Consider the following 24,328-nt stretch of genomic DNA (forward strand, 5'->3'; position numbering starts at 1 on the left):
TGGCTGACTGCCTCCTCCGTCTGTGTGTGCACAGCTGTGTCTGGGAAAGCAGCAGGCCCGGGATGCCACGGCTGGGAGCACACAGGTCCAGGGCTAGGTGTTCTCGTCCCAGGAGCTCCGGATTCTTCAAACCTCCTGGTGCCCAGGAGGCAGTGGGCATCAGACAAAGGCGCCCAGCCCCAGGTACCGCAGCCCCTCAGGTCAAAGAATCTGCAAAGGCAGGACACCCACCAGCTCAATGCCGGCTTGTTCTAGAAGGGATGGGGGGAGTCATTTCATCAGACAGATGCATAGACCAAAAGGTTGCTCAGTTGCAGAAATGGTGGATTCTGACAAAAAGCACATCTTAGAATCAAAGCAACACAAGATAATCAGGTGTTCGGAGGACAGCTAGCCTTGTGGAGGCCAGACTTGGCATGAAATGTACGGAATCAGGCAAGGCCCCCGCGTCCCCTAGACGGCCAAGGCAAGGAGCCTCGAGCTGTCACAGCCAAGTCTATGGCACCACCGTCCCTCAGGGTCACCTAACCCACCAGCTCTATGGCTCAAGTGCTTCCAGCTCATCCCTCAAGGTATCTAGAGAAGCCTCCAGTTGGAAGGGACCCAAAGACCACGTCATCCAGCCCAGCTCTTACCAGGTCAAGCACCTCTGCGAGCATTCCTGCCAAAGGCTGTCCAGAGCTGGCCGGCACACCTCCAGGGAAGGGAGGTGGTCACGCCGGTCACTGCCTCCCAGCGCACTGCCAGGTCAGGGACTCTGACGATGTGGGAAAGAGGGCACAGACAGGAGGGGCCCATGGGGGACAATACTCATCTTGAGTTTGGAGGCTTGTGAGCAGCTCTGACACCAGCGGGGGATGTAGGGAGGGTGGGCACGCACACAAACAGGCTTCAGAAGCCACAGTCCCCAGTGCCGCGTGATTTTCGAGATCTCTCCTAAAACACATGGAACTTTCTGGAAGCCTCTGTCCTAGAGCACGGCTCTAGACTCCAGCGGAAGGTCCATGAGACCTCTCCTCCCCTGTCACCACACACAAGAAACGACCCGTCTTGCGCGTGGCTGTTTTGTGTGTCTTCTAAAATCTCTTGTCGCGTGCCGGACGACGACAGTTAACGTCTTTGCCGCTACGCAACACCGGGCCAGGCACCTGCAGCGCCTCAGGGAGAGGGGCCGGACCCGGCGCCGCGGTGCCCCTCCATGCCAAAGACCAAACAGAGTTTTCATCACTGCGCGAGGTACGGGAGGCCAAAAATTTTCCAATCTCACAAATCGTGTTTTTCTTGCCTTTCAATATTGTAGGGGGGATTCCATGGGTTTCTAACGCTTGCCACTCACTCAACTTAATAACTGGTTATATTAACATCTCCCCTATTCTCCTTCTATTTACTCTCGCTTGGGAGTTAATGAACTCGTAGCTAAGGGAACCCTCTAACACGCTCACATAATCACGGCCGCCTCCCCCACCCCAGGGAAGGGGCTTCATATATGCCTGTGAGACGAATGAGGACAGCAGCCCCGCCGGCTCCGGCTAAGAGCATGCCGTCGTCATCCACCTGCTTGAAGCAAGTTCCCAGGCCAGCAGGAGCCCCCGAGTGCTAAGGACGGCCCAGCCCCCACCAAAGGTTAACATGGTTTAATTACCAGCGTTTTAAAATCACCATGTCCCAATCGCATGGAATTCATCAGCCAGTTACTTCTAGAATTCGACGTATTTCCGCAGGTTATTGGGACTCTCCTGGGAACTTGAACCCAGCCAGGGATGTGGTCACCTGCCTGTGGATCTTCTCCTCTTGGGCGGAGGGGTGAGAAGCCTCCCTTGGTGGGAAATAGCCCCTTGCCATCCATTCTGAAGAACAGCCTGGAAGACACACACGTGCACCCTGGACGGCCCTAACCGCAAACTCAGTTTACCTGCCACAGCAGGTACAGGGAGTTTAGTCTCCCAAAATGCTCTGATGGGGAAATACGTCCCAAACGACAAGTTGGAGAAAGGATGGTGTGCAGCCCCACACTCAGAAGCAGGCATCAGCTCCTCCCCTCCACACGATCGGTCCCTTCCGGCCACCATCACCCTGGTTCAAGACGGTGTCACCTCTTCCCCTCGACGACGGCACAGCCTCCCGGGCCCGTCCAGCCACCTGTGAAACCCTGAGTGGATGCCTGCTGTATGTTAAGCACTAGAACGTCCTTCTTGTCCCAACTATACCTGCCAACAGTGGGAAACAGTTTATCCACGAACCTCACCATCAGAAGGACCCACGTCAGGGATTTGTTTTAAAGGCTTTTTAGGGGCACCTAGGGGGCTCCGTCAATTAAGCCATTAAGCGTCTGGCTTTGGCTCAGGTCATGATCCCAGAGTCCCTGGGATCGAGTCCTGCAACGGGCTCCCTGCTCACCAAGGAGCCTGCTTCTCTGCCTCTGCCCTTCCCCTGCTGGTGCACGCTCTCTCACTCTCTCCCAAATAAATAAATAAAATGCTTTCCTAAATAAATAAATAAACGATTTTAAAAATAATCATCTTTTTAAAAAATATATATATTACTCCCTTGATCTCCTAAAAGAATGACACTCCAAGGCTAAAGCATAATGGCAAGGAACGCACATTTAGGTGACGGAACTTTAAAGAAATGCGCAGACGTGATTGCCATAAAAGTCTGGCAAGTGATCACTTCTGGAAGGAGGAAGGGGGTTATGACCACACAGGCCTCCAGGGTGGCGGGCAAAATTCCATCTCTAAACCCAGCTTCGAAGAATTCCCTCAGTCCTAAATTGGTCTGTGGGGCATCTGTATCTGTTTTTCATCTTAAAATAAAACAGGTCGCCCCTTAGTCCTGTTCTCTTTCACTGTACTGAGCCTATGAAGAGATTTCGGGGTGGGGGGCGCCTGGGTGGCTCAGTCATTAAGCGTCTGCCTTTGGCTCAGATCATGATCCCAGGGTCCTGGGATCGAGTCCTGCATCGGGTTCCCTGCTCGGTGGGGAGCCCACTTCTCCCTCTGTCTGCTGCTCCCCCTGCTTGTGTGCGCTCTCGCTCGTGCTCTCTCTCTCTCCCGGGCAAATAAATCCAATCTTTTTTAAAAATTTTAAAAATAAAAAAATAAAGTCTCCAGTCAAATATTAAAAGAGAGAAAGAGATTTCTGGTCATGGACACCCCTACTGGGCTGTAAGCTCTATTATGGCCCAGGTCACACCTGACTTGCTTACTACAACCCCAGTGCCTCAGGTTGCTGAATGAAGGAGACAAAGAATGAATGAATGAATGAATGAATGCGCCTTCCACAGGAGCTGTCTGCTCCAGACTATACTCAGGGACCAGGAGCCACACGTGCCCTCCTTACCATGGACCCAGGGGTGCCTAAGCCAGGGCTTGGCACACAAGAGATGGGTGACACATTTTTATAAAATAAACCAGTGAAAAAAACCAACTATGCCAGGCAGAGGGGACACAAAAATGACCAAGGCATGGTCTTCCCATCAAGGACCTCCTCATCGAGCAAGGAGAGGCACGAACCAGACCATGTGGTGAAGGCGAAGGTGGAAAATGCACAGGGGGTGACGTAAGCAACATGAAGAGCAATCAGGAAGGGCTTCTCGGAAGAGAGGTCACAGAGCTGATTCTTGAAGGAAAAGCCAGAAATTCCCTCCACTGGGCGGTAGGACAAGCACCTCCCAAGAGGTGCTCAGGGTCTCCACAGCCCCACTGACATCTCCACAAATCATCTGCCATATCTGCTGCTGCTTCTGCCACAAGTCCTGTCCCGAAATTCCCCATGTTGTGCTGTTCCCACCACCTCCCTTCTAGCGTGCATGCACGTGTGTGCACACATACATACACACACACACACACACGCACGCACACTGAGAATGTGCCTCCCACATACAGTGTGACCTGGGACACAGGACTTGCACACTTCCCAGCCACTCTGCGAGGCATCCGTGCACCCAGACCAGAGGACAGAGGCTTACAGGGGCCAAACGACTCCCCTGAGACCAGGCCGCAAAGGTGTAGAAAAAAACGGACATCAGAAGGCCTGAAGTCCACTTTCCATGCATAGAAAAGTAAGGGGCTCTCCACCCCCTCCCCATTCCACTGTCATTCAGAACATCAAAATGACAATTCAGGTTCCCCCAAGACCCTCCTCACTCAGGGGCTGTTGAGTACTGACCTCTGTCTCTTATCCTCCACGTCCGTCTAGAACACTGGCAAGGCCAAGCCCAGGACTGGCCCTAGAATACGTTCCTCAAATAATTTCGGAGGCAAGGAGCTCAGTAAAAAGCCACAACCCCCACACCTCTGAAATGCAAGCTTTGCCCCCTGTGCTTCTTTCCATGTCCCTTTTCTACTGAGATTTAACTCCACTGCTGTAAAGGGCTCAAATCTCTCTCTTTTTTTTTAGATTTTATTTTAAAGTGATCTCTACACCCAACGAGGGGCTTGAACTCAGAACCCTGAAATCAAGAGTCTCCTGTTCTACTGACCGAGCCAGCCAGGCATCTGCACAAAGGACTCAAATGTTAAGGGAAGTGGGTGGCTAGTTTTTCCAGAAGACATTCCCAGCACCCACAGGCTCCCTCTGTCCCTCCCAGCCAGGCCCTCCAAGGGCAGTCTCAGCCCAGCCTCTTCCCCAGATGCAGCTCTGTCCTCTTTTCTGCCTGACTTCTCTTACTTATCCTTAGGTCTGGGAGATACATCCCGGTTTTGGGTGTGGCGGCAGGTAGCTTGTTCCATTGCTGTGTTTGTACTTTTCTTTTTTCTTTTCTGTTTTTTTTTAAGATTTTATTTATTTATTTGACAGAGAGAGAGAGAGCGATCACAAGTAGGCAGAGAGGCAGGCAGAGAGAGAAGGGGAAGCAGGATCCCTGCTGAGCAGAGAGCCTGATGCAGGGATTGATCCCAGGACCCTGGGATCATGACCTGAGCCGAAGGCAGAGGATTAACCCACTGAGCCACCCAGGTGCCCCTGTACTTTTTTCTTAACGCTTGTTTTTGTAAAGATCAGGTCCTGTCTGGTCCTTTTTTTTTCACCTCGGTGTCACGGACGAGGCTCAGGGAGTAGATCATAGGACCCACTCATCCCATATTTCTGTCCCACCGCTTGTGCGGTTGCTGCTTTGAGGTGCATTCCTATTCCCGTGGCTGGAACCAAACTAGAGAGCACAGAGCTCCCTCTCCTCCTCCACGAGCCTCTGCTGCTCCGGCTCCAGGGGTGGAGGGACACAGGGAAGGGGCTGTGTCAATGGGTCCCCCAATCCCAGGGCTGAACTGTGGCAGGAAGGAAGCTGAGGGGACGGGTCTCAGCCAGAGCCTCACCACACCCGGGCCCACGGGGGTCCTTCATCCAAGTCGGGACAGGACAAGACCACACTCTCCAGGTTCCTTCTCATTCCGCCGGCAGACAAAGCTCTACAGGAAGGGCTGTAAGACGGCACAGCCATGGTGGGAAACAGCATGGCGGGTCTTCAGAACAGCAGGCAACCCAGGCATCCATCATAGGGTGAGTGGAGAACAAAATCTGGTCAGTGCGTACAAGGGAACATGATTCAGCCTTCCAAAGGAAGGCGGTCCCGACACCTGCTCCACCATGGACGAGCCTCGAGGACATGAGGCTGAGGGACACGAGCCAGTCACACCAGGGGCGAGCCTGCAGGGCCCCACTTCTGTGAGTATCTAGCAAAGTCGGATTCAGAGACCACGCAGGATGGAGGCTGGCAGGGGCCGGGGGAGAGGGAAATGCGGAGCTGGTGTTCGGCGAGGACAGAGTTTTAGCTGGGGGAAGACAGAGAGTTCTGGAGCTGGAAAGTGGTGCTGGTTATGCACCAGGGCGCACGGGCTTAGCACCACTGGACTGTACACCCGAAAATGGTTAAGATGTGAATTTTATGTTAGATGTACTTTACCACGGTTTTTGGGTTTTTTTTTTAAGTTTTAACGGGAAAATGTGTCAAACGCTGAGAAAGGATAGAGCAGGCAGATGTAAGAAAAAGCGAAACAGAAGTCATGATACTAATATAAGACAGAAATGCAATTCAAGGGGCGCCTGGGTGGCTCAGTGTGTTAAAGCCTCTGTCTTTGGCTCAGGTCGTGATCCCGGGGTCCGGGGATGGAGCCCCGCATCGGGCTCTCTGCTCCACAGGGAGCCGGCTTCCTCCTCTCTCTCTGCCTACTTGTGATCTCTTTCTGTCAAATAAATAAATAATTTAAAAAAAAAAAAAAGCAATTCAAGGCAAATATTGTTAAATGAGAATGGTTTCTGAATTTTTTTTCTTCTTAAAAGAGAGAGAGATGGGGCTGGAGGGGAAGAGGGAGAGAGGGAGACTCTTAAGCAGGCTCTACCCAGCTCGGAGCCTGACTGGGGGCTTGATCTCATGACCTTAAGATCATGATGAGAGTCAGACATTTACCGACTGAGCCTCCCAGGTGCCCCTCTGGCTCAGGTCACAATCTCAGGGTCCAGGGATAGAGCACCGCATCAGGCTCACTGCTCAGCAGGGAGCCTGCTTCCCCCTCTCTTTCTGCCTGTCTCTCTGCCTACTTGTGATCTCTCTCTGTATGTCAAATAAATAAATAAAATCTAAAAAAAAAGTGAGGTTTACAGCCACAGTAAGTCCAAAGCGGGGGTAAAGTGCAGAAGAGCATAGAATGTCCAACCAGAGAGAAAAAGCACAGTGCAAGGCTCCTGTCTTCTCTCTCACTTGCTCCCCACATCCCAGCCAGAGAAAGCAGCACTTGAGGCAGGCAAGAAAACACACCAGCTTCTGTCAGACACACTCACTGACAGTCAGACTCACTGACGCAGGGTCAGTGAGACACCCTTCTTTAGACGTGGGCATCCACGCTTCTCTCCAATCTTGGACCCTTCAGAGCAATACCCAGACTCTGAATGACTCCCCTTCCTCTGTCTTCTTTAGAAGGACGTTTTGTCCCTGGGAGGACCCAGGACACTCAGAACACTGCAGGTCTGAGCCCAATTCACAGAGAGTCTCTCTGCCTCCCACCGAGGACCCATCTGGAACAGGAACAAAAATTCCCCTGCTTCTTGGCAATAAAAGCAACAACCCCCAGCCCTGCACACTAAGCCCACTTCCTTGGAACCCAGGCTCGATACGGCATTATCCTCCACTTCACAACCGTGCTAGGAGCCAGGGACCATTGGCTCCATTTTACAGAAGGGAAAACCAAGGCTTAGGGAAGTTAAATTACCAAACTCGGGTCGTAAGCCGCAAGCACGAGGCAGAGCTAGGATTCGTGTAGGACCCGGCAGACTCTAGAGCCCAATTTTTACCCATCGGACTATTGTGTCCTTCCAAGACATTCAAACAACCTGAGGGATTTCACGGGCTGGAAACCAGAATTCAGAATTCCGAGCCTGAATCAGGTACACCAAGACCAAACCTTCCCTTAGCAATAATATTGATTTATACAGACAGTTTCAAGGTTCCAAATCATATCTAAGAATCCATGTGATCCAACAGATCAGTGAGGAGATAGGCGAGGTTTTGTTGTCATCCACAGAGGATACAAAACTCTCTGAGGAATGACCAGAGAGGCACACGAACCATCAAAAGTCACACAGCAAGTTCCCAGGGAACCAGCCCTCATCCGAAAACAGTCACCCCACGAGGCCCCCCAGGAAGGCCCCCTCAGATACAACATTCCAGCAAGCACTGGGACACAGGGAATTCTCCAAAGTCCATGCAGCCCTCCTGTCAGGTCGCCACTCGCTGCCTGCCTGCCGGTCTGACGCGCTGCCCTCCGTTTTTCATCGCTAATTAATTTGGATGGAGATGTCTTTAAACTGAGACTTACGTCGGGTCCTCCCCACTGTCTGTGAACCAATTTCATTACAACAGAAACCGTGTTGCCAAAATGAGAAATCCCCTCCTTTTCAGGCCTGTGCCCTTGAAGGCATCTTATTAGAAAAGACCATTTCTTAATTAACATTTTTGATCTTTAATCCATTACACATCCCTCTAATCCTGTACGGAGGTGCGGCTGGCCCACTTCCGCAGGCTGGCTCTGGGCTGCGCGAGGCTGGCAATTTCAGCACTGAGGGCTCGTGCACAGCTGGACTCCACTGCGGACAGTCTGGGGCTCCCAGACACCACCCCCGGTCCAGCCGCCGGTGCCGATCCCGAGTGGGAGCCGGGGAGGGAGGGGGCCTGGCGCAGACACCCCCGGAAGGGCCAGTCTGCAGACGAGAGTTCACTTCATTAACCCCTGAACCCCATCTCTTCTCGCCCCAGAATGGTTTCTAGCAAAGGCGGTTTCCGCCAAGCCTGAGGGCCGCCGCCCGGCTGGTCCTCCTTCCCATTTGCACGAATCTCAAGCAACCTGATCACGTCTGCACAAAGAGCTGGTCCCGTCAAGGTCAGGGGGCCCCGGTTTGGAAAACTTCGGACCTGCCTGGTGACTCCCTCCTTCCTGGAAGCCTTTATTCCTTCGGTTTTGCACACCTCGTCTTGCCTTCAGCGCTGATGCCTCTCGGGTCAAAGTCCTCGACTCTATTCTGTCAGAGCTCACTCCCAGTTATAAGTGCCAGCCACACAGACCCAGATATGTCCTCGGTCCCCTCCTCCCCATAGCGCTGGGCCACACAAGTCCCGCTCAGTCTCCCAGAGACGTCCCCAACTTGCCCTCAACTTGCAGCCGAAAGCCGGCTCTCGGGGCCCCACCCCCCCACCATGTATCAGAGCAGCTCTTCCCAGGACCCCATCCCCCAGCTGCTCACCTCCAGCCACCCCGCTGCCTTGGAGCTTTGGAGTCACCCTTACTTCCTCCCCCAACCAGGCACACATTCTGAACCGACCTCCAAAAGAAATTCCTAATCTGATGTCTTCTCACCTCCTGGCCTGGGTCCCAGCCCCCATCATCTCCCACGGGGGCAAGGCCTTCCCTCTAGCCCCCTTCCCTCTAGCCCAAACCTCTAGCCCTTCCCTCTAGCCCACACACAGCTAGAGGGATCCCTTCTCCCTTCTGCCCCTAGCCTTCCTTCAACTCAGAGTAAAATCCAGTGTCCACCAAGACTCAAGGTCTGCCTGCCTCCCTCCCACTCCATCCTGACCTCTCCTCCCCTTCCCCCCTTCCCTGGCCTCACCTCCTCCCCCCACCCCAAAGCTCACCTCCTTCCCATCCCCTTGACCTCACCTCCTTCCCCACCACCTCCCCAGCCTCACCTCCCCCACCACCACCTCTCTGGCCTCACCTCTTGCCCCCCTTGCCCTGGCTCCCTCTACTCCAGCCACAGGGACCCTCCTGTCCTTCAACAGGCCCAACACATCCCCACGGCAGGACAGAAGGCTGCTCCCACCCCTCTGCTTGGCTCATACCCTCTCTTGCGCAAACGCCCCTCCTGGACCCAGAAGCCTCTCTGAGCACCCTGCAGACGCCCCCTCCTCCCCACCACCCCATCGCTCTCTAACTGACCGCCCTGCTGGTCGTGTCCCAGAAAAATATATTCTATTCCCCAGCCCTTAGTAGGTGCTCAGTCACACCTGAGGCTGCAAGAATGCCAGCTGTTGGGGTCCACCAGTGGTGACGCAGGCTCCCAGCGTCAAGGGGCGGTCCCACAACACCAGCACCAGCGCTCACCCAGCAGCAACTGAGAAGGTGGTCTGACGTTCAGTAGAACTTCCTGGTGCCGTGCATTTGGAAAAACTGCCCATCACTGAATAAAGCAGAGCTTGAGCCCTGGGCTGGATTACTAGGGAGGGGACAGGGGAAGAAAATGCAGTCCAGGGGCAGGGGAGGTGGAGCCTATGAACAGTTCAGGAAGAGGGACAGGCCGGCACTTGGTCCTTCACAGACTCAGAAGGACGGGATGGGGGTTCATGAACCGGGAGGCACATACACAAAGGCCACAGAGAAGGCAAGGATGGGGCTGGGCCCGGAAGGAATCTGGCGCAGGATGGGGGCATTCCAGAAGGGGGACACAGGCCAAGCGAGGCATGGGCTAGAATGAGGGCAGAGAGCACAGGACGGAACTCCAGCACGAGGCCACTTTGTGACTTGGGGAGTCCTCCCACCCACCCCAACTCTTGAGCTACATGTACGAGTGAGACTCTCCACAGGGAACCCCCTGCCTCACCTGCCTCACCCCACCATGACCTCCCAAGGCTCCTGGTGGCCCCCGAGCCTGGCCAACCTCAGAGGTGGGCCCAGAGCATGGGAATCCAGACTCCCAGTCTAGTGCTCCTACCATCGCCACCCTCGAGGCTCGCTCTTTGCCCACTGCCCTAACTATCAGCCCAGACCTTGACCTGAGCCCTGAAGGTCATCATGCTGCAAAGCCTGAGGTCAAGGGCCCTTCCCTCCAGCAGCACTAGGTCAAGGCACTCTGCTTCCACACCCCAGGCCGGGGATGGAGGGGGGCCATTGGAGGAGCCATGGGGCTGAGTATGATCCTGGCACCAGACAGGCTCCTTTTAGGGAAACCCTGCCTCAGCCAGAACAGTAGGTCCCCCCAGTGGTTCTGCCCAGGATCTGGGCTGGGGGTGATGCCAAGAAGAGCCCCAAGGAGAACACCCATGACGGGGACCATTCAGCACCCGCCACACACCCCTGCCCTTGCACGTGGACCCCACACACCCCCTTCCAAACCTGTGCATCAGACACGGGCCCTTCCCAGGTACCCTGTGTGGGGTCCCAGTGTGGGGGGGGTGAGGTGGGAGGGTGGTTGCGTGCCGGGTTCTAAAGTCAGCCCGTGAGGCAAAAACGTCACCCGTCCTGAGATTCAGCAGCCGTGGCTGGCCAATGAGAGGCCTGGGAAGATAATGGCCAATGAGGGGCCTGGCTCCTCTGTCAGGTGTGAGGGAGAAGATGCACATCGTAGAACCCCAGAATCGCAGCTACCTGAAGCTCCTGAGGGAGCAGCAGATCCCCCCCAGAGCTCAGGCTCACTCGGGCAGCCCCCGCGACTGGCACTGCCAGCTCTCTTCACATTGTTACTGCCTTCTTTATTTGGGCGAATGTGCATCTTAATTGGGAGAAGTTAAATGGACTAGTAATGACCTAAGTCTGCACAGACGCTGTCAACAAGGTAGCGAGGTGGGATTAGGTGTATGCCGTGCTGCAGACCTGCTGTGTGGCACTGGGCAAGACTCCTGGCCTCTCTGAGGGACAGTGACTGCATATGGGAAACAGGCATGAGAACACCATCTGCGGTCCGAATGCTACTTCAGGGGTTCATAGAGCTAATGTCTGTGGAAATGCCTGCTGGAGGGAGGTGAGAGGACACAGTGACAAGCACACAGGCCTTGGGGACAGAGAGAGCCAAATTCAAATCTGAGCCAGGCACCGGTGTCTGGAGGAGGACACAGACAAACTCCAGGCCAGAGCCACAGGGACGTGTGGCAGCCAGCCACCAAAATGATGACTCTTCCCTAAGGGGTGGGTCCTCGGCAGCCCCGCCCCAGACCCCTGGGGGTCCCCAGACTCCACAGGGTTGCAAGAGTCAGGGGCTCTGGCTGAAATCCCAGGCTGGCCGTCTCTTTCTCTCTCCACATTTGGGGAAGGCATTTCCTCCTTCTCGGGGCCTGCGGGTCAGGTTTCCACCCAGATGGAAAGTCCCACCCAGGGGCCCCCAAAGGAGAGCTCACCATGGAAACTCCATGGGGTGCCTGCCAGACACAGGGGTATGTGGCCCCGGGCGGGCCTTCCTGGGGCCAAGCCTACAGTCCTGCCAGCAGGAGGGGGAAGGGCCAGGAGGGGGCTCTAGCTGGACTTCAGATCAGGCCCACAGCACTATTCATACACACAAAGAGTGGGTATGTGTGAGCGGATCTGGGGATGTGGATATACATTTAGGCATGGGTCTACAGACGGACCCCAGCCCCGAGTCCTCCTAACACCCCTGAGCCTCAGTTTTCCTGACTGTGCCCCCTGCACCAACCCCACCCACTCAAATAAGACGAGTAAATACAAAATCCTATAAAAAGGGAACAAAAGATGGGGACTGCTGCAGCAAGTCCACAAACCATGGCCAGAGTACGGTCTAGGCAGAGGGGCCCCAGTGCCTGACATACCCCCCCAGCTGCTGAGCTCAAAACATAAGGATACAAAGAGAGGTCCCAAAGTCCGCCCAAAGACTCCATGAGGGGGGCGCCCGGCTGGCTCAGTTAATCGAGCATCTGACTCTTGGTTCCAGCTCAGGTCATAGTCTCGAGGTCATGAGATGGAGCCCCGTGTTGGGCTCCATCCTGTGGGGCAAGTCTGCTTGGGATTCTCTCCCTCTACCCTCCACATGCATGCATGCTCTCTCTCCTCTCTCTCAAAAAAAAAAGAAATCTTAAAAAAAAAAAAAAAGAAAAAGAAAAAAAGGCTTTCTGAGCTGGGGATAAGGGTCCTCAGAAGCAGGTCGGGGCTAGTTTCTGAAGTCAAAAGTTTGCAGAACCCTCCAGAAGCAACCCAGCAATCCTGGGCATGTCCAGGGCTCTTCGAGGTCCCCCACTGAAGAACCCCACTCCATTACATTGAAACAGGCCCTCGGGCAAGTCACCTGAGCAGCTGCCCAAGACGCAACCTGGCTTGGCCCAGCCCCCTCCGGGCAGCTCCGCAAGGAAGTTCGCAGCTGCGGTGTGCACTTAGGCCCCGAGCATTCTTCCAGGGTCAATTTAAGAAAGAACTCTAGGAAAGTTGTTTGGGCATTGTGTGCCAAATTGTTACTGAGACCGTGGCTGTTGTTTGTTCAATGATTAATGAGGCTCCGCAGAGTAAATTCCTAAGCATTTAGTGCCAGGGAAAAACATTTGTCTGTCCCCAGTGCGTGAGTCGGGAACAGGCAGCCAAGCCTCCCTCCATCCGATTTCTCCTTTGGCCTGAGCTGCCGGGAAGCTCACCTACACAGTGACCCATACCTGGGGCTTCGGACGTAATTAGTTCTTTCATCTGTTATTTTAGCTGCCCAGCGATGTAAGGCCATCTCATCTCATTCCATTAATAACACCCAGAGCCAGTGTTGACAGGTACTTGCTCTATGCTAGGCTCCGTGCTGAGCACGTGACCTCTACATTCCCACTCATCCTTGCAAGGGGGGGGCACAAGCTAGGGCTTTGGTATCCCCACTTTACAGATCAGGAAACTGAGTCCTGAGACGGTGACCAACTCAGCCAAGTGTGTCCTCACAGCTAAGAACGGAAGAACACGGTTCTCGTGTCCTCCCTCTAGGATGTGGGTCCTGGAGTGTCGGATACCACTGCATCCTTGGGGCCAAGTATGGTCCAAACAGACACCTGCAAATTAGATGTTGAACAAATCTAATTAGTGGGGAGCCTCTCCCCAAAATTTGTGCTGGGTGAGATCTAGCCCTGAGACAAAGGTGTGTTTGTTTCAAAATCCATGCTCAGACTCCTGGTGGGGTTTTTGTTGGTTTTTGGTTTTTGGGTGGTTTTTTTTTAAGTCTTTAGGACTTGGCCAAGCTAACCCTGACCTTATCCTCAAACATAACCCTAACTCTAACCTTAGGCTTAAACATACCCCTAACCACGGTACTAAACCTAAGCTTACTTCCAGCCCAATCCCAGACGAATTAATTAACAGCCAATAGAAAGCACACTGCCCAGCCTCATCCTTGGTTCTGTGGGGCAAGCCCTCCAGCCACAAAGGCCAGCAGTGGCAGAAACTCGGCTTCCAGCGCAGATGGTGGGAGCATGTGGGGTCTGCAGCGGGGAGAGGTCAGCAGAGCCGGGGGTCATGTTTCCCCTCCTGGGAGGCCCAGGCAGACCTGAGCAGGGCAGGCCCAGCCCCACAGGCCTGGAGCAGCAGACAGTGGAGTGGACATGTCCTGCCGGCCCCCGGATCACAGTAGCGGCTACTCTGGCCTATGAGGGCCAGCCCAGCGGGTGGGGAGGAGATGCCCTGCCCTGCTTCCTGCCCATTTGCGGCTGGCGAGGAGCCCCGCAGCCAGCACAGGAAATAACAGGGGCCCCCAGAGGCCGCCCATGCAGGCCCTGCTCCGAAGCCGCCCAGGGAGGGAAGGAGGCCATTGTCGCTCTTTGTTTCGGTTTCCCCAGCATTGCCTGGGCTCCAAGAGGCCCCTGGGAGCTAACAAAGCTTCCCCCAAACCCGCAGCTGCCCGGCCTCCCTCAGCCCGACTCTGGGGACAGGCCCACCAGGCCCCTTGGACTCTTAAAGTGGCAGGTGCAGGGTGGAAATGAAGTCATGTCCAAGTTGCGGCTGGGGGGGCGCCTGTGGGCCAGAGCAGGCCATGCAGGCGAACAGACAGATGGGCACTGGGGTCTGTGTCTGCACACGGGTCAGCCCCGCACCAGGCCCAGCAGCAGGGGTTTGAATCTTTGGACGGAAAGTATGTCTAAGGCACCGAGGGTACAACAAAGAAACCAAAGAAAAGCAGAGAAAGAAAATAGAGAGCACAGAACAACCCGGTCGTCTTGAACAGCCGCACAGTCCCTGTCCTTGAGGAGACACAGCCCAGAAGCAAGACTTTTCTGCTCATTTGCAAGCCCAGGGGCGTGCTGCGTGCGTGTGCCTGTCTCTCTCCCTACACATTTGAAGAGTGTGCCTATGCACACTGCGTACATGTGCACATGTATTCCTGCACTCCTGCCTGCATGTGCGTGTCTGCATGTGTTCATACTTGAGTCTGTGAGGATGCATGTGCATGGTAGGGTACGTGCGAGGTGTGGAGGCCACGTATATGAACGTGTATGTGCCCTGGGGACTGGAGGGGTGACATGTGTGAATATGTGTCTGTACATGCGTGTTGTGGGTACAGCTATGTCTGTGTGAAGGTGTGTGGGTGTATGTACATGTATGTATATGCACACACCTGCCCCCACAATCGTTGGTGGGTCAACGATCAGCCGTCACTCATTCCTATACTGGCCCTGCCACCCCACTCCCCTCGGGTATGTCACTATAGCGACTTCGTTAGGGCTCTTAGTATCTCCACTCATCTCCACTCAGTCCCAGCCACTGAACTAGCAACAAGGAAAGGGGGCCCTGGACTCAGATAAAACCAGCCCAGGCTCAAATCCTTGCTCTGGCTCCATGAGCTCAGAAAGCCTGCACCAGGCTCTCAGCCCCTCTGAGTCTCAACTGCCCTCTGTGAGATGGTACACTTCCCACAAGCTGTGCTTCGGGAGGGTTAAATGAGATCATGTGTGCTGCAGCCCAGCCTCAAACCCGGCACCATGGACTAATAACTAGATGGCTGTTATTTTTACTGTTATTGTTACTACAGTTGCTGGTAGCCAGAGCTAGTTGCTGAAGATACAACAGTGAGCAAAACAGGCACTACCCCTGCCTCCCCAAGCTTGTGGGGTTTGCAAAGTATTTTCCCATAAGATGTAGAAAGGCAGAAGCAAAAAACATCCTATTTACTGGATTCAGTATCCGTCCAATGTCCTAACTACCAACAAGTATGGCCAGCAGCCATCAGTTAAAGCCAGTAACCACAATGAAGGAGAAAAGAATTATTAGTGTAGGCAAGAAAAAAAATGGGGTTTTTGACCCAAGCAGGCATCAGTTAGCCAGGTTCAGACTAATACATACATGGAGTGGTGTGTATGTACGTGCACACACTCCAGGATTTTAGGAGAAGGTCGGCTGAGAACAGCAGCCTAACCCCCATGGGCCACATTCAGCCTATAGCAGGATACTGGCTGATGCAGTGCTGACCATCCCCAATCCAGGAGCCAGGCGCTGCAGAGTGCCCGCCCAGGAAGCCAAGAGTGGCCAGGCAGCATGACTAGGCTGACCTTGGCCATTTCCTACTGGGCACTGACCCACGCTGCACAGTTGGTGCATCAAGCCTTGCCCAGGGCACACCCTCACAGCCTTTGCCTTTCAGAGCAAACCCTGCCCACCAACCCACTGACTGGCACCCAAGCCCACCGAAGCCATCTCCACTTTGGAAACAAGCAACACCCCCACCAACCTGGGTCAGCATGAGTTAGGACTCAGTCCTAACCCAGCCATGCCCACTGCGATGACAAATGACACAGAGTCCCTGCCTCAGAGAAAGCCCAAGTCCATGCAAGAGGTGAAAACCAGCAAGACGAGCCCCACTCCGTGGTTTCACTCCCATGAAACCACTGGCCAGGCTCGGGGTAGACGAGGAGGCTGGCGACACCACACATGCTCCTTCACACACCCCTGGCGCCAGCACACATGCCCACATGCACACATGTGCATGGGCTCTGCACACACGTGTTCATGGCAGAAAGGGTACAGAGGACATGATCAGAGGGTAGCCCGGCAGGGGCCCCTTGCTGGTCCAGACCCAAAGGAAAGGGCGGGCAGGAAACAGCACATCCCCCTCACAGAACAGGTCCCAGTCATCCCTGGGGACCCAGGATGCAGTACAGAGGGGTGCAAAGGCCCTAGGGTCTCCAGGGGTCTGAGTCAAGGCTGTCGCATCTGGATATGCACACACACACACACACACACACACACACAAAAACACACGCATGTGCACACATGCACATACACAAGTACATGCCTCCATGTGCACGCAGGGCACAGATGCCCTACACCTCATGGACTGCTCACCATGGTAACAGAGTGGCCACCTCTCAGCTCCAGTCCCCCCGAAGGTTTCCAGGCCTCTTGGGCTGGAGGAAGCAGCGCTAACAAAGGCGCAGGCCCCCTGGCCTGGCCAGGGGTCCGAGGCACAGACCAGCCGGCACATGCCTGCCACACTCCCCTGGTGAGCTCAGGGCCACCGTGTCTTCCTGCCCAGCCTGCCTGGTTCCACTTAGCTCAACTCCCCACAGACGTCCTGGCCGAGCTAATGAGAAACTCCCCAGCCGGCCCCACATAAAAACGCATTTCATAAGTCTTTAAAATGCTGGAAAATTATACATCTATTTAGGCCTTTTCTATTCCTTTAAAATGTCCCCTGATCCACATCGAGAGGATGACTGGGTTGGGGGTTCAAGCTCGAGAAGTGGACAGCTGGAGCCAAAGGAAGCCTGGGCCGTCTGTCGTTGGCCACGGCATCCTGGCCACAGGGACTGGGACACACCCACGGCGGAGCGCAGGGTGCAGGGTCACTCAGGGAAGAATTCAAATGAGGGACCTGGCACGGGGTGGGGAGAAACAGGGGTCCAAGTTCCTCCAGCCTGGACTTGAAGATGGAAAGAGAAAGTCAGAAGACGCTGGGAGCACCTAAGAAAAAGAGCACCTACTACACCGAGGTCCTCATCGTGGTACTATTTATAAGAGCCAAAAGAGGAAAAGTAGTCCAAATGCCCCGCAGTGGGGGGGCCGTTAGAAACGCGAATGCCCAGCCGCCCAGCGACCCCGATGGGACTTCTAAGATAGGGCCCGGGGCTTACGAAAGCTCGGGACGGGAGCCACGCGGATTCCACCGTGCCCGTGGATTTCATCTAGATAAGCTGGTTGGTACAGGACGGAGCTGGAAAGGGGGCTGAGAGAAACAGAAGGGGCAGGGGTGCAGAAGCAGAGGCTGTAGGTAGAGCTTCTAAGAAGTCGTTGAAATAATAAACACACACTCTTGAAAAAACACAAGGGGGATGGGGAGACAGCTCCGAGAAGGTTCGGAAGTATAAGCTGGGCTGCCCGGAGGGGCCTCGACGCCCAGCGTGAAAAACCCAGTTTTCCAGACATTTCCGTCCACTTCACTGTCAGAACCTTGGGGTGCAGGATGGCAGGGGTGGGGAGGAGTCTGCGAACCTTTGTCAGGAGTGGGGACCCTGACCACTCTCCCTAAGCCACTGCTAACCCAGAGCCAGAATGAAAGGAAAAGGAAAGGCTTCCAGCACCCCTTCTCTATGGGGCCCCCAGGATACCAGCCACCTAGACGCTACTCTAATTTCTCACCCCAGCAGGTCCCAGAGCCCGCAGCCCAGTTACCAGCCTCCCCTGTGACCCGCACCCATGCCCAACACACAGCTACCCCAGTGGGAAGGCAGGCTGGGGCGGGGCATGCGGGAGAGTCTGGCCCCCCCGTGTTTCCCTAGCCTCTGAGATGGGAAATGTATACAAGGTCTTCAAAACATGCATCTCCCTCTCCTCCTGGGCAGAGAAGTGAGACCCTTTCACCTGACCCAGGAGGGACCTGGGCACAAAGCTGAGTCTCTCACCAAGCCTCTGGATTCCCTCTACGATGAACAGCCTGGAGAACACCCTCACAGGCAGCTCGGCTAGTGAAAGTTTTGGGGCTACGTTCACACATCAGCTGCCTGGGTTCAAATCTTGGCTCTGCCACTTCCTGCTCGTGTAACTTTTAAAACAAGTCACTAGCATCTCTGTGCCTCAGTTTCTAGATGTGAACCAAGAAGGAGGGTTGGCTCCCAGAAGTCGTTTCTAAATGATGTTTCCATCAACCAGGACAATGAGACCTGTTGAGGCAGCAGGAAGGCTCAAAACTCTGATCACCCCGGTAAGGTCTCAGGCCACTGCAAACTACTATTTTTTTTTTTTTAAAGATTTTATTTATTTATTTGACAGACAGAGATCACAGTAGGCAGAGAGAGAGAAGGATGCAGGCTCCCCGCTGAGCAGAGAGCCCGATGTGGGGCTCCATCCCAGGACCCTGAGATCATGACCTGAGCCGAAGGCAGAGGCTTTAACCCACTGAGCCACCCAGGTGCCCCGCAAACTACTATTTTTATCGAGCGTTCTTCTCTAGTCCCTAGAGGGTCTGTCGTCACCTGGCTACCCTGCCCAGGCACTGACAATGAGTGTATGTCAGAGTAACTGTTTCCAATCTCCAGATCACCCCACCAACCCTCCTCCCACTGCATCCCCAAGCTTGCGCCCACACTGCCATGTTGGAAGGAAGCCCAACCTGTCCTGAGCCCAACCGAGAGAGCTGAAAGGCTCCAGTGACACTGTGACCAGACAGTTATAGAGAAATGAGCCCCCCCCAAGCCCCCGGTCAAACTCGGTGATCAGAGCAAGGATGGCAAATCTCAGTTTGGTTGGACTGGTTCACTGAAAACCCACATCGCAGGGCTCACGCTCATCCTGGTGCCTGCCACTTGGAGACCACGTTCCAAAAGGCTTGAAGGAAAAAAGAAGAAGCACTGAAGAGAAGACAGGCCTCCTCAGAAGAGAAGTTGGTGGGAGGGCGGGGAAGGGGGACAGAGAGGTCCCTCTGGGAAGGGCACCCTTAACAACCTCTTAACTGGTGACCAGGCTGAAACCAGCTGGCAGAAGGCCTTTCTGTGACCTGAATAAAGATTTTTTTTTTTAATGAGTTGTCCAAAATGAGATACGTTTTCACATTTAGGAAGGCTAGGATAAAAATTTTTTTAATTTTTTTTTAAAGATTTTATTTATTTATTTGACAGACAGAGATCACAAGTAGGCAGAGAGGCAGGCAGAGAGAGAGGAGGAAGCAGGCTCCCTGCCGAGCAGAGAGCCCAATGTGGCACTCGATCCCAGGACCCTGGGATCATGACCTGAGCCAAAGGCAGAGGCTTTAACCCAGGCTCCCCCAATTTTTTTTTTTAATTTTTAAAAAGGAAAATAACAACTGTTGGTGAAGATACGGAGAAACTGGAACCTCCACACATTACTGGTGGGAGCGTGAAATGCGGCAGCCATTGTGAGCAGCAGTTCGGCCGTTCCTCAAAAAGTCACACAGAGTCACCACAGGACTGAGCAGTTCCACTCCTGGGTGTATGCCCCCCGGAGCTGAAAATGAGTATTCCAGCAGAGCCCGGCACACGGGAGTTCGCAGCAGTGTATTCACGACAGCCCGAAGGGGGGAAATAACCCAAACGTCCATTAATGGACAAAGAGAGAAACAAAATGTGATCTCCCCATACAACAGAACATTATTTAGCCATAACAAAGAATGCAGGACTGGTACAGGCTATGACTTAGATAAACCTTAAAAACATTAAAAACATTAGGCGACACAGGGGCCCCTGGTGGCTCAGTCAGTTGGGAGTCCAACTCTCGGTTTCTGCTCATCATGATCCTGGGGTCCTGAGATGGAATCCCACATCGGACTCCCTGCTCAGCGGGGAGCCTGCTTCTCTCTCTACCCTTTCCCCCCCATGTGTGACCTCTCTCTCTCAAATAAACAACTTTTTAAAAAATGATAAATATAGGGACGCCTGGGTGGCTCAGTCGGTTAACCGGCTGCCTTCGGCTCAGGTCACGATTCCATGGTGCCGGGATTGAGTCCCACATGTGGCTCCCTGCTGGGTGGGGAGTCTGCTTCTCCCTCTGCCCCTCCGCCTGCTTGTGTTCTCCCTCATGCTCTCTCTTGCTCTCTCTCTCTGGCAAATTGATAAATAAAATCTTTAAAAATAATAATTTAATAATAAATACATAAATATACACAAACTCAGATGACCCGGCAGCTCTGGGTCTGGTCCCTGGCACCATGTGCCTCTAGTAGGACCTGTCACATTTTACCACAGACCCTCCCCAGCCTGCCCCCTCACCTGGGCCATAGGCCAGCCTTGGGACAGGGAGGACCTCTTTGGGGCTCTCCCAAAAGACTTCCCATCTCGAAGGCATTCAGACCCACGAACTTCCCTGAAATCACATGTGAAATGTTCCCGCTCGTTGCTCAAAGGCATCTGTGGCTCAAAACAGGTTCTGAATCATGCTTCAATTATCTCCTTAGAAGCTATCAGCTCCCTCATCACCCCCCGACCATGGGTTAAAAAAAAAAAAAAAAATCAGGATCCAACGGGGAATGATTTAAAACCCCAGCTCTACTATGCTCCCCACAGCCTGGGTGTGGGGTCAGTGCTCAGTCCCGGGGCTCTGCTCTCAGGAGCCTGGTGTCTGCTGGCGAGGGGCAGGAGGAGGCCGGGGCACCCCCACTCCCGGGAAGCCCGGACAGAGAACACTGCTGCGGGCGGGCTCTCCATCACTGTCAGGGGCCTGACCCGAGGGCACAGACTCAGCAGGTCGGGTTGTTCCTGGGGGTGGTGACCACAGGGTCCCCCAGGGCAGGGGAACCTGGAGGAGGCCAGAGGTGAGCAGAGAGCACACAGAGCATTCTACTTCTTTATTGGGGTTCTCCATCATGCTCCCAGAGCCAGGGCAAAGCGGGTGAGGGGGAAGGGCACCACGCCAAACTTGCAGCCTGGCTGGCTGCTGGGCCCCCTTAGGAAAGGAGCTGCCCATGCTCCTCCTGGTGAAACGCCCTCAGCCCACCCTGCTCACCACGCCCTGGATTCCCTTGATCGGAGGAGCCCAAGACCCTCCGTGGCTGGTACCCCCAGGGACCCTCGTGAAGCCCTCACAATGCCCCCGCCCCCGGGGTCTGGCTCGCCCTCACTGCCCCTCCAGCGCCAGGCAGCGTGGAGGTGAGACCACAGGGTCTGGCCACAGGAGGACTCAGGTTCGAGTCCCCTCTCCACAGTTTGCTGGCCGGGGACCTCGGATCTGCTGCCACACAGCTCTGAGCCTCCTTCCCCTGTCCGCCAAATGAAGACGGCAGTTCTCAGAGCAGTGCCAAGGGCGGCTCGGGGAGGCTCTGCTCCCCATAATCTTCCTTGGCACCTGCCCCCATTCTCTGATGCGGCCAAGTGACATTTTCTCAGCTTAATGAAAAGCGTTATACTAAAGCAGCTTTAACCAGGCCGCTGGCCCCGTCCGCCACCAGATGGCCGGCCCTAAACCTGCCTGTGGAGAAGCTCTGGAGCAGCTTCTGGAAAGAGCCCCCGCCTCGCGGGGCTGTGGGGATGGCTGGAGGAGAGAGCGCAGGGAAAGCGTTCACCCCGCGCCGGGCACGGGCACGCACCAAGTCCAGGCTCAACAAATGTGACATCACCCTCGTCCAGCGCTGCCTCCCAAACTGACTTCGTCTCTTCACCCAGGATTTGCACCAGCTCACGACCCCCAAGCTCAGGGAATCCAAGCTGACTTCTGTAGCCCAAGCCCAACGAACTTGGGAAGGAAAATGTACTGCATGAACTGTAAAAAAGTCACCAGAAATGGGCCAAAGAAAACAAAATCCATTGCTTGGCTGAGGATTATCCAGCGCCCGGATGCTTTGCCCTCCCTCTCTCCATCTCCGAGCAGACCATCCGAAGCTGCCTGGCACCACGGAGTCCCTGAGGACTAGAGAGGACTCACGAAGAGCCGCGTACCTCTTTCTGCACACGCATACGGGGCCTGCTCAGCTCTTGGCTGGAAACGGACAAATCCCGCCACCTCCATGATGCCTGGACATCCCAGAGAGCCCCTGAGGTTCCACAGTGGCAGCAGAGACCCCAAGACCGGCAGGGCCCCCATACAGCCCCCTAGGCATCTCAGACCGAGAGACAGTTCCCTGCCCTAGGGAGGCATCAGTAGGGCCCCCCACCAGACGCAGGGCTGTCCTCCTCCACGACTGATGCACTGCTCTCCCTGCACCGCACTGCTGTTCCTGTCTGTCTCCACTGCCTCCGGCACCTTGGGAAAGCAGCCAGGTGGCAGGACCTTATACAGACACCACGCTGGACACTTTCCTGGTTCGGGGGTTTGGAAGGGGATCGTTTTCAAAGTTGGCCGAAGCCTGAGCTCATGCACCCCAATGTGAGTCAGGGTCCCTGGAGGAGACATGGAGATTTATAATCTCACTGTGTTTCCACCAACCCCGGGAGTGTGTCTCCCCTGCACAGAAAGAGATGGGACAGGGGTTCTGCAGTCCCTTCCTCCAGCCTACCGAGTGTGGACCCTCAGGTCTGTCTTAACCCTGGACTCTTCTGAAAATATGAGCACTGCCCCCCTCGTTCTGGCTTCGGACAAAACCTCTCTCCCACGGAGAGAGCCCCTGTCACCAAGGGCCAGGCACCTGCAGATACAACGGTGCCCAAAACTGAATCAGCCAGGACCCTTCAGACTATCCAAACAGCGTCCCCATCGTGTGGGAAAGAGCACTGGACACGGAGCCCAGGAACCCAGGTTCGCTAGCTGTCCACTCCCCTTCTATACCAGCATTTCCCAAATCTCAGTCATTTGCAAACCATCTTCATGATTTTTGCTCAACCCAAGCATTATGCGCCATTACTTAAAACTGTCAACGCAATTTTCTCACTTACATGAATTTAGCATCAATCACAAATAGCCATTAAATCACAAATCCAATGTATAACCATCTGAGCATTAAATGTTCATATGCCTGATGCCTCACACCACATTTCTGGAACTACTGACCCAGAGCAAAGTTCCCTCTGTGCCTCAGTTTCCCCAGCTAGAAGACAAGAAAGTTGGACTAAATGATTCCATAAAAGTCTTCTCGGGTCCAAGATTCCTTGAGATTGGCATGCCTCCAGCTCCGTCAGGAATCCAGAACCCGCCGATCAGGATCCTAGGACAGGGACGAGGCCGAAGAGGCTGCACCTACTGGACTAGGAGCCGAGGCCATTGCCCAGAGAGGTGTTGGCCAGATGCAGAGCAAACAGAAGTCATACCTTCCACTCAGGAGCTCCCAGGGACCCCACAGCCAGTTCTAATCCCAAGTTCCACAGGCAGCTCCAAAGTGTAGGACTTTCGAGTTAGGAAAACTTTATCCCTTCACTCCTTTTTAGAGCTGGGGAAACTGAGGCACAGGGGAGCTCATGCAAGGGCAGAAGTGAGCCAAAAACCCAAGTCCCCTGACTGCCAAGTCACCAGCATCACCCGACGGGGGCCACGCACCCCAGAAGTCTGAACTTCCCAATTACCTCCCCCTAGAGGCATGGGCTCGAATTGCCAGCCTGGGAGAGCAGAGCAGCCCCGTCTGGGAGGGGAAGTCTGGGGACTGTGATTTCCACTGGAGTTTAAATATCCTATTAAAGTGGGTTTTATGCAATTAGACTGGAATGAATGTGCAGTGAGGCCCATGGCAGGGGGCTTCAAAGCCTGTGTCGCGGAGGTATCGTGGTCCATCAGAACGCGCCCACATGAAGGAAACGTGGTCCCCCAGGAGAATAGGGCATATTAGTCTCCGTATGTAATAGATTTTATTGACCATATGGAACTGATATAAAAATCGTGTGCACGGGGTAGTCTGGCCTGGAGACAGGAATGTGACATGAAGAATATGATTTCTATAACCAGCTGGGTGGCTTCCTGAGTTCCTGAGCCCACCCCCCCAGGACCCCCAGCAACTCCCCCAGCAGCCCCCTGGGCATTTACCTGATGCTGTCACGGAGGAATCCCAGGCCAGCGAGAAGTCCGAGGCCTCCCCCTCTTCAACTGAAAGAGAGAACAGAGATGGGCCTGTGAGTTTTGAAACTGTACAAACAGGCCATCAGGGTGGGGAATAGGGCAAGGAAGAAGGGTCATTTGTGGGGGTCCTTCTAATACCCACAATCAGAAGCAAGGGGATAGAGCCTACAAAGAAGCTTTTGCTGGTTTCACAGAAACATAAAATAATCAGAATAAAATCTGAATAGCAAGTAAGTGCT

The 24,328-nt window shown here is 54.4% G+C and overlaps 1 protein-coding gene across 1 annotated transcript in view; it reads right to left on the bottom strand.

Annotated features, from left to right (window-relative positions):
• The window catches only part of ZNF423 (zinc finger protein 423), a 268,391-nt gene extending 244,265 nt beyond the window's left edge, over positions 1-24,126 (bottom strand). The window contains exon 1 of the mRNA XM_004744132.3: positions 24,057-24,126. The gene's annotated coding sequence lies outside the window, so the exon portion shown is untranslated. The remainder of the gene's footprint in view (positions 1-24,056) is intronic.
• Positions 24,127-24,328: the final 202 nt, after the last annotated feature.

Source organism: Mustela putorius, unplaced genomic scaffold, assembly GCF_011764305.1.
Source record: "Mustela putorius furo isolate JIRA1106 unplaced genomic scaffold, ASM1176430v1.1 tig00000174_pilon_pilon_pilon, whole genome shotgun sequence".
Lineage (NCBI taxonomy): Eukaryota > Metazoa > Chordata > Mammalia > Carnivora > Mustelidae > Mustela > Mustela putorius.